The sequence below is a fragment of the Spea bombifrons genome, chromosome 2, assembly GCF_027358695.1.
Source record: "Spea bombifrons isolate aSpeBom1 chromosome 2, aSpeBom1.2.pri, whole genome shotgun sequence".
Lineage (NCBI taxonomy): Eukaryota > Metazoa > Chordata > Amphibia > Anura > Pelobatidae > Spea > Spea bombifrons.
Genome location: NC_071088.1, coordinates 29,502,618 through 29,517,514, shown reverse-complemented (window position 1 = coordinate 29,517,514; position 14,897 = coordinate 29,502,618).

Below are 14,897 nucleotides of genomic sequence, written 5' to 3'. Positions count from 1 at the left end.
TTATTTGCATTTATGAATACAGGTCACTGATTTGGCTGAGTTTATTTATCTAAGAAGAATGCCGTAAAAAAAAAAAGACACACTTTATAAATCTAAAATGAAATTATTGCCAAAGAAGTTGTAAATTTTAAATGAAGTTGGTAAAATGAATGATGGAGAAGTTAATATAAATTTTTGTGTGTGACGTTCTACGGTAGAGAGTGGGAGCTGCAGGGAAGACAGGGCTCACGGAAGGTAAAGGTGGGAGCTGTGTGAGCTGCACAGATGATGGGAGATGGAAAGTGTAAGTGTGTATGTATGTATATAATGGACATTGTATAACTGATTTCCTGTGGAAATTTCCATTTATGAAAATAAATGTTAGATGGTTGCTTCACTTCATGAAATAAAATCTAAGCATTAGTGCCTCTTTCCTGTACTAACTGGGGAGTATTTGATTGAAATCGTAAAGTTAATTTTCACACTTCAACAATAATACTAAGTTACTCTGTAAGAAAACAATAATAATGAACATATTAGTCAACATCAGTTGCTTTCTAAAAAATATGTTCTTACTATCCTTCTCCAGTTTTTTTTTTTATGTAGGCATCTGTGAAAAATTGTGTAGTATGACAGCCAAGAGGTAACTGTTTTGCTGTTTACCAGGAGCATCACTACTTTTTTGATTTCCAACATAATTAATTATATTGATTTTATCAAGAACATTAAAAGTTCATATTGAGCAGTCTGCAAGACGTTAATGATGATGCATGAACCAAAAGGGAATACTCTCCATAATAAAAAAATCTATAGAAGAATCTTTCCAATTTGAAAAGGAAGATAGTGTAGGTGCTAAAAAAATACAAAAGAAACAATAACACCTACCAGCTGTTCTTTGACAATTTAAGATGAATATTAGATTATTATTATTATTATGTATTGCTTTATATAGCACCATCAAATACTGTACATAGACTAATAGAGCAGGGCTTTGTATAACTGAAGTAGAGGAGAGTACCCTTGCAAAGATGTACAGCACTGTTCTCTGTGGATCATGCAAAAACACAACACTGGACTGCAATCACCAGTATCAGATAGTTATTTTTTAAAATTTTAGGTTATGCTTGTCAGGGTAGCGATAGGAAAGATTCCTTGATAGCATGGGGAAGGGTTTGTTAACCTCCAGCATGCATGAAAAAATCAGATTGATGATGACATAGTCTCAGTATAGCTTAGGGCAATATCAGTGATGGCACGCTGTAGAGCATAGCAAAATTGGTGTAAGATGATTATCGAGATATTCCTGAACTAGGGCCAGCTTGGACTTCATGCAGGAGCAAAATTTTCATCTGCTCTACAACCTTAAGTTTTCTGATATTAACTTCTCAAACTTTCTAATGATCCTTTGTATTTGAAGAAATGTATACCATTATACACCTTATGCACCCCATATTCAATAGGAGAGAATTTTAAGCGCACTTCAAGTAAACACAGCATACAATCGTCTGAAAAAGAAAGTACCATAATTCAAAGAGGGTGTACTTTATTTTTCATATGACTATAAGCTTAGTGCAGAACATTACAGATGTGAGTTCATAGGGAAGACTTCAAAACTGTTCACATTACTGTTTGTAAATATATGTGAAATGTTCTGCAAATTTGTGAATGGCTCTACAACATAAAATGTCCAAAACTATGCAAGAAGACAAAAAAATGTATGATAATACCAGAATTATAATCTATGCACCATATTTTATATGCAGGGAAATGTAAATATTTTTTAAGGTCATCTGTTTGATTTAAAAAAACCAAATAGAAAAAAAACTAAAGAAGGGTTATCAATGTGTAATTAAAAAGACTTCATATATTGTAATAAAAAGCATTGCTTATATCTCTTACAGTTTCAGGCTATGGAATAATATGTCTGTTACATTATTGTTCTTAGATTAGATTGTAGTTGCATCATCTCACCACAATGTGGCATTGTTTGTTCTACTAGAAACAGTGTAATGGATTGCTGCTTGCAAACTTGTTCACAATGCAGCTATAATGATGTTGCTCTGACGATTCTTGAGTCCAGCAGAAAAACTTTACAGGATGTGATGTGTAAGGTCAGAACTAGACGTGCGAAATAAATCAGATGAAGACTAAACTTAAAAAAAGAATGGTGAAATATACATATTTTGGTAAACTGTGTATCTCTGATATTATGTATCATATGCTTAAAATACCAGAAGACCAAAAAAAACAAATAATGTAGTTCTTTAGCAACGTGTACTTCTCACCAACAAGGTTTTACTTAATGGCTTCCCACCTTCATGTCATTCCATGCCATCATGCTTGGTACCATGACTTTTAATAGTAAAAAAAAAAAAAGTAAAAAAAAATCTATGCCTTCATGTTCCCAGCTGATCTCAACTTTAATCGGATGCTTTGTATGCAGAAAAAATATGGTTTGAATCATACTATCAATCAGGGCATGAGACAGTAGGCACCACCATACCATTTAAATGCTCCTTGTACCAGGGGGTTCAGTAGCACTGTTATAGTAGAGGACAATTACAATATTTAATAGACAATTTAAAATAATATTAACACAAGATAAGAAATACTGTTAGAATACTGTTAGGAATGAGAAAAACTTGTAATCTTACAAACACACATATATTTTATTTTTTAATAAATTCCTCTGTGGACAATAAATCTCATCACTGTCAGCCAAGCTGATCATGAGGGTTATAGGGTTAAAGGCCCGAGCCTCTGGTCACACCTTCTCACCCAATTGCATGAACGGTGGAGAGGCTGGCCTGTGGCTCTGCTCTTTTGCAGAAGTACTCCAAGAAGCCAAAATAATGGAGATAGATTTGCAGTGAAAGAGAAGAGTTTCTGCATCTCTCTTTCTTTGCCAATGAAATGAATGAGTGAATGAATGAGTATTTGTGAATGAATATGTCTGAATGAGTGAAGTAATGGGTATTTTTGAATGAATTAGTAAATAAACGAGTGAGTAAATAAACAAGTATGTGTGTGATAGCATGGACATGTAAGTGGGGGCCAAAGATGGCACAGGCAGGTTGTTTGGGGCCAAGCGTGACACAGGGAGGCTGTTTGGGGTGAAGCGTGACACAGGGAGGCTGTTTGGGGACAAGTGTGATACAGGGAGGCTGTTTGGGGACAAATGAGACACAGAAAAAGCTGTTTGGGGACAAGCATGACACAGGGAGGCTGTTTGGGGACAAAGATGGCAAGTCTTATGCATCTAATCTGGGTTGTGTGGATACAATCTGGGTGCAGGGCAGGTCATGTGGATGCAATCTAGGTGCCAGAACTGGCCTTTTGGTGTGTGATCTGTGCTCTATGTCTGCAATTTAGTGTTTCCATGCATTATTTATTTGATCTATACCTTCAATCTATAGTTTGCTTGTGATTTTTCAGTTGATCTATGCTGGTAAGCCTTGGTTTATGTGTTATTTAGTTGCTCTGCACCTGCAATACAATGTTGCTTGTATTATTTATTACAGGGTTTGTATGTCCTATTCTGGTAGTATCAATACTATGTTTCTATGTATTGCTCATTTGATCTACACCTGAACTGCATGAGGGAGGAAAAGAGAGGTGAGGTACAGTGAAGGATGGGTCAAAAAGACTCTAGGGGGGACAACACGGGAGGGGGCACCATGGAGGTGGCATGCACAGGGTGCCTTAAGTCGGACCTGATCATGACTCATGACCGTTTCAGGTCTCTTTATGGACCCGCAGCATTTTTATGCTATGCCAGCATAGTATTGTGCTCCTCCCTTGTGTGTGTGACGTGAGGACATCTCAGAAGGACATCAGAAGGAAAAAAGATCTGACAGTCTCCTCCTAATCTGTAAGATCAGTATGGCAACTAATTTTGTTTTCTTATGGGGAGGGGTGAAGTGGGTTTGACGTGGGGTGCCCAAGAAAATGCTTGTCCAGAGTGCAATTATTATTAAAGACGGCCCTGCAAAAATTGTCATTAATGTATTGCCCAAATTTAGTGAAAACTGATTTAGGAAAATCACACAATACATGTGTTTTTTGGTCAAATATTTTTATTTTTAAAATATATTTTCATGGTAAATGTTGGACTATATATCTAAAAGTAGTATCAAGAGAAAATATTTTCTGATGATACAAAAAAAACCAAAAAAGGACAATCATGGTTGTAACCTTATGGTGGTATAAACACCCTTAATAAAAGGCAGGGTTAAACAGGTCTGCAAAGTATTGCATTTTTTTCTAACCAAATTATTAAACATAGACCATATACATGGACATTGTATAACTGATTGCTATACATTTTACACTGCAAAGTAACCTGCCAGCAGTAGACTAATTCTAGGTATATTTACTGTTGCCTGTAATGTAGACTTGTAGAATATGCTTTCTGAATCTGAAAAACATTGATGTCTGTTATTATCATGGCATATAATTTATTACTTCAAAATTGTAACGGTTCTAAAAATCACCTGTACATCTGTGAAGAAATGGCAGCCAATCAGGTAGGAAATATATATTGAGCGCCGTCAATCAATTCACCACAGATCACCTGGTGCAGCAGCTCTTCTTGAGTAGAAACTTCTCACAAGAACAAATCAATGCAGAGCAGGCGTCACCTGCGCTTCTGCAGCACTTCCAACTAGTAGCACAAAGCTCTTAAAGCTATTGTTTACAACACTGTCTGAAGAAAGACAGTTGTGGTCTTCCAAAACCTATGTATTCCTCTACATCTTGCAGCCTTGATTTTATCATCACAGTGATCAGTAACCATGGGGTTCATCAGTGATCCCAGCAGGGTCTGTATTGTGAAGAGGGACCCACTGACAGCACAGAAAAAACTGTTTGGCATCCAAACATTATCAATATCCTATTGCTGACACTGAGATCTTTCTGCCATTTTAATAGAAAAAAAATGATAATATGCTATGGTAATCCAGACCACTTTCTTTAGGACATAATAGTATGGTCAAGGTGGCGCCAACGGGTTTTGTCTTGAAACTGTTCTGGATCGTTGATTTATTTGTGATTATGTATCACTTAAGCTAGTACAGATGTGGTAAGATCTGAAGTTGTACTTTCTTGGAGGGATGTTAATGGAAGCTGAACTTGCATACATGGCTGAAAAACACTACATGAAATTAATGACACAACGAAGCGTGGCTTCAAATTAACAATGGATATATTTTGATTTCATATACTGAACAATGATATCCCTGTGTTCACCAGTGAATAGTTCTGACAAACAGAAGGTCTAAGCAACGTTCCCAGGCGATGACACTAATAATTACATGACTAGTAATTTAGCTGTCAACACAGGCACTAATTAAAAACAGTGCAGTAAAAAAACAAGATAGCAAATACATATGTATCATTTAACAATGTGCATATTGATTCAAGTGTAAGCTATGCTTTGATCTAATAATGTGAATAGCATTCCAGCAAAACATAAAAAGTGTCATCTATCTATCTATCTATCTATCTATCTATCTATCTATCTGTCTATCTATCTATCTATCTATCTATCCTAAGTATGTGATTTCAATCTACTTAAGTTCTTCTCTCGGCCCACATGGGCACTGGCAAAATAATCATTGCCCCTCCTCACAGCTGTGCTGCTTTGAAGATTTTTGGCATCTTGCAGGAGCTATGTTGTGAATTTTGCACACATATTTGTATGGCTGTGAGCAGAATTTACTCTGTGATTAGATCTTTTTATGTGCTTTACAGATTGCTATGCTGTTTTGTTTGGAGTCATGAACACAATGCTTATCAAATATAGTTTGGGTTGGAATATTTCTTAACCATTCCACTAGGATTGTCCACTCGGAGTGGCCAAATTGGACATGTTTTCTAGAATACACTGAATTGTGACATGTAAAGTTCTGCACTGCACTTTATAAACTCATAGAAGGGAATAAATTACTCAATTCCCATTGCATTAACTGCAAGAAAGCACTTTACCTGTGCAGGTCAACATGTGAAAATGATATGTGTCCTTGAAAACATGGCTGATGAGCAACCCTATTTGCAACGCAAAATATGAGCTGCCACCACTGCCCCACCTTGTCCGAATATTTTCTATACGTGTGCACCCTTTGTGGCTCAGTTTTAAAGATTTTTACCCACTACCAAAAGCCTTTGGGCATGTTTTATTTTAAAGTATAGACAGACAGACAGACGTATGCATGGTTTGCCAAAGTTTTGTACAAAAGCTGAATAGGTTTGCAGTCTCATGTCATATTTTCTATCTTCACTTTAAAACAGCTAAGCACATACAATTTGTGTTTGCTTATTTATTTTCTAAACTAATCTGCAGCCCAGTAGAACAGTTTTCTTTCAAGTCATTTTCACTGGCTTTGCCACAGTGGCAAACAGCTTAGCCTGCTCTGATTAAAAAGTAGTTACCCATTTGACCGCAGTAACAAAATGTATAAAGCAAACATCTATTATTTCTAAAATGGGCTAATTTAAATTGTATGGCTTTACCATTTAAATTGTGTTCGCTTTTCAGTGCCAGTGTTCAGTGCTTTGCCACTTGCTGCGTATCGTAAACAGCCTTTGTCTCTAAAGACTGTATTGTTGTTTTTTTTTATGTTTCACAACTTGCTTGTTGACAGTCATATCATTAAGCATTGAGATTAAGGCTCGTTTGGATATGGTCTGATGTTATTATCGCAGAATTATAGCACAGGCAGATGCCAATAGTTGGGTGAAAACTTGCGTGACCCTCAGGACTATTGCTGCTCACGGCAATCTTACTATGTACTAAAATCCTATTGGCACAGTCTTTTGTTTTCATAATCATTTCTTTACAGAGCCAATTCATAACTCAACATACCCAGGTGTCCATCTACTATCTTTTGGCAGGTGCCTATTAAAATTTTGCCATGGATCCAATGGCTCAGTATGATGATATGACAGATTGAATGTTTGAGTCAATTTAAATGAAAACATATTCAGAGTTTTAGTAACTAGTACTTGTTTAGAAATGTAGAATAATTGCTTAAGGATTTTTTTACTATACACATATCAGGGGGAGACTTTTCTGAGATGATGATGCTCCTACCATTAACCAAGTTACCCTATTTAAAATATATGATTAAAAATGCATATTTGATATGTAGCAGGGGGATGAAATATAATCATATTAGCCTTTAGGGCAGTACATTTTCCCATACATCTTAAAAAATATTAAAATATTAGCCACCTCTGGGCTTATTCTTACTTCTGTAAAACTGTATTGATGATTACCTGCAAACATTCTCCTCCTGTTTTCTTTTTAATAAAATATTAAAATTTTTATGACCCATAACAGAAACATGCAACCTTGCAACGTGGAATATTTTTATTATTTAGAAAAAAATACAATTAAACACCTCCATGTTTTGTTAACATCCCAGCTAGGCTATAACAGGTAGGTTAGATGCATTAGTAGATACATTATATTGTTTATTGGGCCTGCAAAAATCAACATGAATTCTGTACCATAATACCTATGACTGTACTTGACCATGGGACATGATCTCTCGCCTGTTCCTTAATTCTGACAATGCCACAATGTCCCATATGTTACACTTCCAATGTTTTTGGTATGATCACTCACCCCCCCCCCCACAAAACACAACCACCAGAAACAAAAATCTTAATCTCCAAGAGAGATGAAAACTCTTTTTTGCCAACCTTTAAGGCTATATTGTAATACTTTGCTAAACAGAGGGTCTAATTCTGTTTATTTATGTATTTCTTTTGATGTTACTGAATGACAGTAAAAATTGTCAATGTAATCGTTTGTACTTTGAAATCGTAGAGTCCTAAAATACCATCTACATTTCCATGCTCATGTTGACGTCTAATATTATAGTTGTATCACCCTAGGAAAAGAAAATTTCTTTAAAGTCTTGCTGCTGTAGTTTGCAATCTGAACATGGACTCTGCATGGTCTTTTTAGGCTATGTGTACGTGCAGGGGCGCCTGACCGGGACTTAGATTAAAGCATCGTTTTTTTTTTTTTTTTTAAACTTTATTTAACATCATTGATGTTAAATAAAGTATAAAAAAAAAAACGATGCTTTAATCTAAGTCCCGGTTAGGGGCGCCGAGCGGTTGCTCGTGAAGTTCTCGGCAACCGCTCGGCGCCCCTTACTCTCCGTGACTCCGTCGCGGTGCCAGCATCTCATGTTGAGCGCCGGACTATACCGGCGCTCAACATGAAATGCCGGCAGAGCGAGAAGACGGATGCCTCCCGCTCTTACCGCAGGACTCCGGCAACAAGGTAAGTGGGGGGGGGGTAGTTTGAAGGGGCAGAGGGGGGGGTAGTTTGAAGGGGCAGAGGGGGGGTAGTTTGAAGGGGCAGAGGGGGGGGTAGTTTGAAGGGGCAGAGGGGGGGTAGTTTGAAGGGGTAGAGGGGAGGGGTAGTTTGAGGGGGGGTAGTTTAAAGGGGCAGAGAGGGCGGGTAGTTTGAAGGGGCAGAGAGGGGGGGTAGTGAGGGGGGGCGCCAGAGGAGTAGTCCGCACAGGGCGCCACAATGCCTAAGGCCGGCTCTGTGTACGTGTGTCAGGGCAGCAGCACGGGTTAACTTGCCAACTCACCCTGTTCTGTGTTTTTTTAGTGCAAATGGTTATCATTGGTGGTCAGTGTGTCTACATGGGCATCAGGGGTGGGGAAATGATGCGTTTGCGAACAGGAATGTCCTAACAGATGGCTTTTCGTCAGGAATGCATATATGTGAGGGCAATTTTCAGTGCCTGGAGGTGAACTGCAGCTGCTGCCCTTTAATCAGGGCAATGTTTAACAAAGGGACAAAAGGGGCCCCTTGAGCCAGCAACAACCACTGTTGCAGGGGACGCAACTATGACCAGAGTTATGCTACAGGGCGACACAGGCCTGCTGTTCCTCTGTGTTGCTTGCACATTCGAGCAACCTCTCTTGTATTCCCTAGGGAAGGCAGGAACACAGTAGGCTCACGTTACTTTACACTACGATATGTGACCTTGCTGCATTCTTGCTTCCCCTGGGCGGTAAAAAAACATTTTCCTTTAGGGAGGCTGGACCAGTTTTCATATATTTCCTCAATGACAAACTTATGCTTTAACCAGGGAAACACCTGACTTATGCACCATAAGCCTCTCAATTACGTAGGACAGGAGATGGAGCAAGGGATGGAGGAACAGGTAGGCTCTCTAAACGGTTAAGCATTGTTTAACTACTCCATCTCAAGCGACAGAGAATGGTGGTGTTGGTAAAAATATGTGTTCTTTGACCACCAAAGGAGGTTATTATTATTTAACCCCCTCACATGCATTTGGATGTTAGTGGATAGGCATCAATAAATGTGCACAATAGCAGCAGTAAATAGGTCACTGAGGTTGCTTGGATTGTGGGCACCTAGTTATAGTCTCTGCACTGAAGATAACCATGCATATGTGTCCTGATGAGCCTAGACAATATTATAATAATTGTTGAAAAGTGAATATCAAACAAAACTGAAGGTAAAGCAACGTAAATGAAAAATGGGTACAAGATGAAAATGTTTTCTTTAAGTTTGTATTGATATTTAGGTACATCAAAGAAAATTAAAGAACTATAAAGGAAAACACGATAAAATATGACTACTAGTTTACATTTGTTTAAATAGAATGAGATTCAAAAATCCAGAAACCCCTTGATATTTGCCATGGCAATAAGCACTGTTCCACATGATAAGCATTAAATTGTGGTGATATCATAAATCTCCAGCACAATGTGTTAGATGGAAGTCTCTTATATTATGACCTTGCAGGTAATTTATATAAATTTGAGAATTTTACATGCTCTTTAAATAAGAGCACAGATATACAAGCAGCCTAATAGAACTATGATTCAGTGGAATACATAATTTATTCTATATTAACACACACTTAAAATTTACCAGCATGATCAGCCTGAACTGTATTTTACACGGTTTCTATAAATTTGAATTTAGATCAAGACTAGGTGGTGGCCCCAGGACAACACTGATCCAAGGGGCTCCAATATAGGTACAGTCAGTTATTTACCTGGAAGTCATATTGAAGGGGACAGGAAAGGACTACAGATGATGCTGGAGGGAACATCAGCTTCAGAGCGTTTCAAGGAAGCCATGTGGGAGGTACAATGCAGGTATGTACTGCAACACCACAGACATTCATTGATTTAACAGCTTCCTGAGCAGTGGGACAGCGAGGCAGCTATGCAGGAGAGTGTCTGGAAATTGAAAACTAGGATGGTTAGGAGCATACCTGGGAACTCTCCGGGTTTGACCCGGAGATTGCCGGGTGAAGCACCGATTCTCTGGTTCTCCGGGTCAAGACCCGAACTCTCTGGGTCGCGGGGTCTGGACACGCCCTGCTCCCTGGCCATTTTCCCTTTAAAAGGGGCTGTTTCTCGCTGCCATCACACCCCCAACGTCAGTGGGACCGCCCTGGACGTCAGGGGGACCTCCAACTGATGTCAGCAGGAACGCCCCCGACCTCAGCGGGAACTCCCACTGATGTCAGTGGGAACTCCCACCGACGTCATGGGTCTGTCCTGGCCACGTCCCACAAGGGAAATCTCCGGGTAGCTGGAGACCAGAAGTTCCCAGGTATGGTTAGGAGGTATCCATAATAGACTTGGATTCCTACAAATTGAAAGTTTTCAGAATTTTGGCAAATGCGGCACATTGTACGAAGTCCTGAAAATGAGGCCAGACCCCCCCCCACAAATTGGACAAAAGTAAAGCAAAAAGCTCAGAATTTTCATCTAAAATGTGTGGGTCCACATTCACTCACACTCCGAATGTTTCCTTACCTTTTCTGCCGACCACCTCCACGTCTGTATCTTTTTCTGCATCTTCTATCTTCTCCCTTATCTTCAATCTTCCATCCTTAATTTTGTATCTTGTTTCTTCGTCCACATCTCCACGGACATAACATGGCAACTTCTGTGCATTTTCTTTCTTTACTGTACCCGCACCAAGGACAACAAAGGTGCCAACTACACAGGGTTCAATAGAGGGTTGAGGGATGTTTCGGGAATGGGTCGAGGCTGGAGTGGAAGAAGGCAGAACAGACCTCTGATCATGCAGATGTTGCTCATATTGTTTGAGTTATTTTCTGTCAATGATTGTCATCAGATGCCAGGACATAATCAGGAGCCCCTAGTGAGTGTTTTGCAGTTTAGGGTCTACCATTTTTACTTGCTGGTTTCCTCAGAGTGATGGGAGTGGTAGTCCTAACCGCACAAATGACCTTGGGGTTTTTAATCACTGATGTGTCCATAATAGACTGTGTCTGAATACACACTGTCCATATCAGACTGTTCATTGGAATCAGAAGAGGTCTGTTGATCGTCCAACATGGCTTCAGAATACACAGGATTTCCAGTTATAGTGGGTTGATTATCCCTAGGATCACTAGGTTGAGCAAGAGGCACGGTTTGGTCCAGTTTCAAGTCAAAGCTATGTTTATGACAATAAAGATCAAATACTAACATACACATATAAAAATACATACACAACTAAAAAAATAATAAAACGATTAAACGTGCATTTGTCATGAAATGTTAATGAGGTTTTTAATTCAGGCCAAATGTCTAACGATAGACCTTGCATTATGTAAAATAACAGAAATTGTACTCACCGTAAATTCTCTTTTCCCCGGTATAGTGGCTGTACCCATGGGCTTGTTCTTTCTTCCAGGACAAAAAGCTCATAAAAGATAAAAAAAACATTAAAAGCCGTCAGGAAGTAACTGCTTGCAGGATCTGCCACCCAATCGAGGCTTCTGAGGCAGAGGCAATGTCCAGCCTGTAATGCTTAATGAACGTATTCCAGGAGGACCATTGTCAGGTTCCAGCAGGACTGGCTGGGAGCATAGAGCAGGGTGGTCAAACAGGAGGCCAGATTCTGACGCGGCGGGCAGTGGATGCCGAAGGTAAGGGGCGAGGGGAAGGACCGGGGACCTGACAACCATGTGGCCACTTTGCATATCTCTTCTGGTGATACTGATGCCTTTGCTGCCCAGGAAACAGACATGAATCTCATGGCTTTAACATGAGAAGTACTGCATCACAGGCCTCATATGCCAAGTGTATAGTATCAGTAAGCCATCTAGCCAATGTAGATTTAAACACTGCTTGACCCGATGACTTGCCTTGTAATTTCACAAAAAGATGCACTGATGAATGAAAAGAAGCATTACGTTCCAAATAAATACATAGAGCTCTTTTGACATCTAAGGTATGCCATATATGTCCTTAAACCCTTTAATGACAATTCATTGTGATCCTGTAGAGGTTCAAACAGAGATGCACACAAGGCCTTCAGCACCATTGTTAGATCCCAAGGTGGAAAAACATGATCTTGTCGGTGGTCTTATGATAGCGATGGCCTTAAAAAATTGTCTAATGAACAGTTCTGAAGCACAATTCTGATAGCGTGCAGTTGAATCTCCCTGTTCTCCAAAACATCTCTGGACACTAGTAGTTCCCAATGATTCAATGACAACTGACAGAGGTCTGTAAACCAACTCCTGTTTGGCCAGAATGGGAGGATTGCCAATACTCGTGCCTTGTCTGCTTTGATCTTCTGAGGAACGCAAGGAATTGGGGTCACGGGAGGGGGTGTATGCCAGCTTGAACTGCCACTTTATGGCTAGCCCATCCAGGAAATTAGGGTAATCCATCTTGTTTAAGGAGGCATTCTTGTTGCCATTAAGTCTATTTCTGGGAGACTGAACCTCTCGACTATCATTTCGAAGATACGTGGATCTAGCGACCATTCTGCCTGGGATCATCTCCTGCTTAGGTCATTTGCTAGGATATTGTTCTGACCTATGATGTGACATGCTGAAAGCACCTCCAGATTCTGTTGTGCCCATAACATAATCTCCGAATAGAGGCATTCCCCCCTGTCTGTTTAGATAGGACACTATGATGGTATTGTCTGATTAACTTCTCACTGCTCTGTCTAGTATCCATGGTTTGAAAGCATGCAGAGCCTGGAATACTGCATTTAGTTCTCTGTAATTTATTATGAATCCCCCATAGAAAAGATATGCATATACTATGTCATAGAGTAAATGAAAATCATGTGACATATATGTAAACTGTATGTTGGATATGCTTTAATCATTCCATCATGGCTATCGTCCCAGTGTATTTGAATTCCATTTTAGTCATTTCTTGTGTATCAATGTGAGATCCAAATTGGCAAGTACTTTCAGAAATTGGACATGATCTGAAACAGTCAGACAGACTGGTAAGAGGCATAGTCTTAGAGTGGCTTCATTTTTTTAAAAAAAATTTTTAATATGGTTAATTTTAAAATTAAGTGCCAGTGAATCAGATGGAGTGCGGGACTTGGATTTTGGGCCATGGACGGAGGTGCCGTGAGTCTCGAGCATGAGTCTTTAGGCCAGGGCTGGGTCAGTGCTCCTGTAAATGGGACTGTCGTGTGGGGAGAGTCGTCAAGCAGCCCGGGAAACATTTATTATTCTTTAATATGTTACATTCATGTTTTACCTGCCAGTACCAATTTGTCATTTTGGATGTTTGATTTGATATTAGCACAGATTTTTTTATACAGGTTTGTAAAGGAATCAGAACACAGCTATAAGTAGGTACCTGTGAGCTTAAAATGCCTACGTCCTATCTTTCCTTATGTGCTTTCTGTTCATGATTTTAGAAAGTTCATCTGTAAAGATAAGACGACTGAATATGTTTTTGATCCCTTGTGCAACTCTATTATTTATGAGTGAGCTAGATGTGGTTTTGTTTCCCAGAGTGTGCTCATAAATAGGTAAGCATTAAAAATGCTAAAGCTGCACTGTTTTCTAGAGCACTCTCTATTGCCAGTTTAAAATGATAAAATCCTCAATGTTTTAAATTTTTTATACAGCTGCACTGTATTTAACAAAAATCGAAATGCATAAACTTGTGTACGGCAAGCAAAATCTATTCGGACAAAATTTTCGTTTAGATTTTGCCGTATTCGTTTTTGGACAATGAATTTCAGAACACTTGGTCGGTGTTCCTAATTAAGGAGCTCCCTGACATCTTCTGGATTTATCTTTAATTATAGAAATTTAAAAAAGGTTCCCCCAGAGCATACCTGGGAACTTCTGGGCTCCGGCTACCCACTGACGTCATCGGGCGGTCTGTGACGTCGGTGGGAGGTCCCGCTGACATCGGGGGCGTTCCCGCTGACATCGGGGCATTTCCGCTGATGTCAGTGAGAGTTCCTGCTGGCGTTGGGGGAGTACCCGCTGATGCTGGGGGCGTTCCTGCTGAGGACAGCAGGAAACACCCACATTTAAAGGGAAAATGGGCAGGGAGCGGGGCGTGGCAAGACCCCGCGACCCGGAGGATTCGGGTCTTGAACAGGAGAAGCGGTGCTTCATCCGGCAATCACCGGGCAAACCCGGAGAGTTCCCAGGTATGCCTCAGAGTAAGGACGGTTGAAGAGGTGTAGCAGCAGTAGTAGTAGAAGGGCACTGGGCCTGGACAGGCAAACACTGGCAGATGAAAAGGAAATGCAGCCCTGTGGAGCAGGACTGAATTATATGTTGCGTATTATAATGCTAAGTTTTGTCACCAATATTTATTTATCAATGAAGAAAAATAGATGATTTGATATGATTTTAAAAAAATTACCGATGGTAGTATAAATGGGCAACTGTCTTAATCAACTAAAATCCACTCAGGAACAGGGGGAAAATGTCTGGTGTATTCCCTGTAAGTGGTATACATAAATGATATACATAGACTAGAGTAGTACACTGAAGGATTGTGTGTAGGAGGGTACATATCACTGACTGATAGGTAGACGTAGGGGGTGGTCTTCTTGATGGTTATGTCTGTGATTGATGGGTCCAAAAACCTGTGGGAATTTTTCCTTA